General features: G+C 42.0%; 1 long non-coding RNA gene across 1 annotated transcript; it reads right to left on the bottom strand.

The window, feature by feature from the left end:
* Nucleotides 1–2089: 2089 nt before the first annotated feature.
* LOC118089273 (uncharacterized) lies at nucleotides 2090–3615 on the bottom strand. Its single transcript, XR_004693099.2, has 3 exons — nucleotides 3343–3615; nucleotides 3154–3223; nucleotides 2090–2744 (listed from the first exon to the last, which is right to left on the bottom strand). It is a non-coding gene; the product is annotated as an uncharacterized LOC118089273 (long non-coding RNA).
* Nucleotides 3616–4743: the final 1128 nt, after the last annotated feature.

Genomic DNA, 4743 nt, shown 5'->3' with positions numbered 1-4743 from the left:
CCATAAAATGAAAAATAGCTCTAAAAGTTTTGCGAGCCAACCAGGCTTACATCTGATCAGTATTTTCTCTGCGGGTTCTTATCTTTCATATCATTTTCAGTCGAGGTTGTGCTTCACCAAGTCACTCAGTAATTAAAATTCTGGCTATGGGAAAGATTTATAAATATGTCTGCTTACAACCCAGAAAACAAGTATGTTAGGGTTCCCTGAGTTACTAAACACACCCAAGTCCAACTTTCAGAAGCCTGTGCTACTTATGTGTAGGGCAATGCCATATTTATATTTGCTTGCTTGCTTACTTTTATAGCCATTATCTGGCTTGCTAGGTTATCCTAATGAAGGAAAATATATGAAGACACTCCAGGACTTTGTGTTCCTTACTGCCCATTGTTCAGTAGGAGTCCTGAATCAGGAGGACTGACTCTACACGTGAGTTTGATATGAGAGGTCCTCTTCTGTCAGGAGATCTATCATTTGAAGTAGAACCACGCCGTTGAAAAGGTTCTGTCTAAAATCACTTGGGAGGGAGGCAAATGGAGAGTCTGTTTCTTGCCGTCTTGGCTGAATTGAACCACTTTTTTTTAAAAAACAACCTCAATTTTTCCCCATTCTGTTTCAATTAACAGGACTCGACAGACAGGAGGAGACAGCACATTTCAAACAGCCCATTAGTTACAGAGCGTGACTTGGGGGAGTAAGATATGTTCCCAGGGTGTGTTCTTAGAACAAGGCAAATAGCTTGAGGGATGGTCGAGCTGCAGTGGGGAAAGGTATCCTGAGAAAGGGATAATCAGCTCAGTCAACAACAGAGTTGAGTCCCACAGACAACAAGGGGCTGTCATATGCAACATATCTATATAGTGAGATCCATTAGAGCCTTCCTGGGCTTGTGCTTATGTAGCCACAACCACAGCACCTATGCACAAGAAAGTGGTATTGGAGGACTCGAGGTAACCACAAGGAATGAAGATAAAATTCTGCAGGGAAACAACCTGAGGTAAAAGAACATGTACTACTACACACACAGCAGCAGCAGCAGCATCATAATAATCCAATGGTATGGTATGTTGAAAGACTGAGAGGGCAAAAATTGACAACCAGGTGGAAGGGAGGAATAAAATAGGCTAATGGGCCACAGAACTCCCCAAATGGCATTCCAGAGGGATCACCAGTATTTGATTTGCATCATGGGGGTATCCCTAACCCAACAATTGTTGATTGATTCAGGATACATACCCAGTGCCTATGCCAAAGCCTACTGCTATCTGTAATCAATAAAGTTGTGTCCATTTTGGTCTCAAGCTTTTGTTGTGTCATTTGTTGCTGTTTTCCACACACCCTGCCCCGCCCCCGGTGATCTCAGGCTTACTGCACCTCAGCCTGCAAATGAGGGAGAGGTTAACACAAACCATCACTTTTTTTTTTACATTGGCTCCCAGTATATTTACGGGCACGATTCAAAGTGTTGCTGTTGACCTTTAAATCCCTAAATGGCCTTGACCATAGCTGTCAAAATAAGGGATCAGCAGCAGCCTCACCTGTCCCGGGGACAGTCGGTATATCTAACAATCCAGGATAGCAGCGGGAAATGGCGCTGGAATAAGGGAATTTTCAGCAAAAAAAGGGGAAGGCTGATAACTGTGGCTTGGAATAAGGGAGTTTCTCACAAAAAAGGGAGGGTTGACAGCTATGGCCTCGGCCCAGTATACCTGAAGGAGCGTCTCCACCCCTATTGTTCTGCCCGGACATTGAGGTCCAGCTCCAAGGGCCTTCTGGTGGTTCCCTCACTGCGAGAAGCGAAATTACAGGGAACCAGGCAGAGGGCCTTCTCGGTAGTGGTGCCCACCCTGTGGAACGCCCTCCCATCAGATGTCAAAGGAATAAGCAACTACCAGACTTTTAGGAGACATCTGAAGGCAGCCCTGTTTAGGGAAGCTTTTAATATTTGATGAATCATTTTATTTTAATATTCTGCTGGAAGCCGCACAGAGTGGCTAGGGAAACCCAGCCATATTGGTGGGGTATAAAAATAAATTATTATTATTATTATTATTATTATTATTATTATTATTATTATTATTCTCCTTTAAAGTAGTGTATGAATACTTAGCATTTCTAAGCAATGTTGTGACTTGCTTTGAAAAATAATTATTATTCATCACTGAGGTTCGCAATACATCACCCAAACAACACACTTGCAGTTGACGGCAATTGTTTAGCTGTGCTCCAGCTATGCTTTTCAGTAAGAGAATATCCTAAAAATAAATAGAGTTGCAATTCAGTACTTAAATAAATACAGCTGATGATTCTTTACCAGATCAAACCTGAACAGTTTAAGTTTGTGAATTCCCCCTTTCTGAAGATATATGTAACAGAGGCTTCTGTGAGAGACTCCTGGTAGGTCTCCACTACATGCAGAAAATGCTTCTAACAATTTTGGAAAATTTGGCTTTGCAATTCTATAGCTGCTATTTGTTTTATTTTGCATTATCTCACCAAGTAGCTACAGCCCTGGTTATTCAACACGCAATAACACATCTTGTCATCAGCACTCACGATAAAAGAGGGCAAAGGAAATTGCATGAACAAAGGGTAAAATGTGACATCTGTCTCCTGGTTGTCTTCCATAATCCTCTACAGAATGGTGTTGACGGAATGGGTCAAGGGCGTCCCAGGACACCGGAGAGTCTATTAGCTGTGCCCTTGCCAACGCTGAATGGACCCTCCAAGGAACACGAAGTCACCTTTGCAAATGAGGAAGCAAGAAGCTAAAGTTGAGTTAGTGACACATTACTACAGAGACAAGCATCAGATAGACAAGCAGGTCTCTTTTTTTTTACAACTACTCAATCTTTCCCATGAATGCAAAACAGCATCACATATGTACTGAATTTCAAGAGACAAACAATAAAATAATTAATTAGAATATTCACAATATAAGAAACTCAACAGTTCAGAGCCACATTTGGACAGGAAAACGGCACGCAGAAATCAAGGGAATCATTATTTTCCATAAAACTTATAATAGGACGTACCCTGAGTGCATGTGGCTTGATAAGATAAGTTGTTCATAATTCCACACAAGAGTAATTATTACTAAAAGTGATGGTTGAGTTCAAAATACTTGTCTTACTAAACCAATATATGAATTACCCTTGGTTCTGCAAGCACCCTTCCTCCCTTCCTTGAATTCCAGGAATTCCAGAAATCTTCAATTAGAATACTATAATAAAATAAAAACAATGAATAATATTGTTTTCTATTACATCCAAACCAGGAAATGATAGATACCAAGTTCAGAAAAAGCAAAATATTAATCCATGCTTTGATTTAAATCCTGACCTGCTCCGAAGCCAGTAACCATTGTTCCTGGTTGGATACAACAGGAAACTGTGGTTAATTGACGCCTTCTTAGCTTATTGTGGTGCAGCAAGAGAGGAGGAGGGAAAGAGCAGTAGGGTCACAATGGCACATGGCTTGTTTACGTACATCTGAACAAATCGATATGTGCAGAGCCCAGAACTGGCAGGAACTCTGAATGACATATTCCCTCACCTTCTGGGGGCCATATGCCAGTGATGAGCAGGGCCAGAGGAAAGAGTAGGGGGAACAATGGTTATGACTCTTACCTTTGTATAATAGGATACATTCCAGCTTCTCTACCACCAACCCATCTCTTCATCTCCTATACAGGCCAACAAGATATATTATTACAGTTCAAGGTCAAAAATTAATTGGCTAGAGGGATAAGGTGGTAGAAGGCTCCCCAGGCAGAAGGCTCCCCAGATCACCCAGGCCCATCCTACATTGAGGAGTGGAGAACTTCTCGCTCTCCAGATGTTGTTGAACCACAACCTCCATCAGCGACAGCCAGTACCAGTGGTCAGGGATTATGGGATTTGTGGTCTAACAACCTCTGGATGGCCACAGTTTCATCAACCTTGTTCTAGCTACCACTTCTGGCCATGCTAGTAGCGTACAGTACAAAACATTGCTTTCCAGTGCAATCCTACTCATTCAAACCATATCCATCTTCTTCACTGCCATATAAAAGTTTCAATTGAAAGGCTTTTAATGTTATAAATTTAATGAAAACGAAAGCCTTGGTGTTTTTGGGTTTGTTTTTTTAAAGAGAGATATCAGGCAAATATTGGTCTGTAAAACTTGTTTGGGCTTTTGTTTCTTTTGGAGCAGAACTTCACAGCTCCCAAAGGAATGCGAAGTGCTGCTTTTTAAAGCAGCAGATTGACTGGCAATGAAAATGTCCCAATTTTCTTGTTTCCAGCAGAGGCTTTTCACTGCTTTCCTCATGATTGCACATAAATTACTGCTTCCTTCAAAGTCAAGCTGTCTAAAAACACACACACTACCAGTTTCTGCATTTCCTTCCATCTCACCTGCTGTGCTTGCCTTTGGACCAAGATTCACCTCCTAAGGTGCTGACTATACCACTGTTGCTCTCCGAGATTGTTTTTGGCCACCGTTCCCCTGCTTTCTGGAACTGGCTTCCCCCTCCTGACTCCAGGTCAAAGTCCTCTGTCCTCACTCACTAATAACCTGTGTTTCAAGCTGCTGTTTGCATAGCGTCATTGTCTGCCCAGCAAGTCTCCTGTGCATATCCAGGCTGCCCTCCAAGTTTCTTCTCGTTGTGAATTTAAACCGGTTAGGCAAAAGATAATAAGACCTAGTAATACCCTTCGAGCAAAAGAAAAACGAGCCTTTCTGGTAATGAACAGCGGAAAC

Source organism: Zootoca vivipara, chromosome 7 (genome assembly GCF_963506605.1).
Source record: "Zootoca vivipara chromosome 7, rZooViv1.1, whole genome shotgun sequence".
Classification (NCBI taxonomy): Eukaryota; Metazoa; Chordata; class Lepidosauria; order Squamata; family Lacertidae; genus Zootoca; species Zootoca vivipara.
The sequence above is the reverse complement of the archived record's forward strand: the minus strand, read 5'-3'. Positions and strand labels throughout refer to the sequence as shown.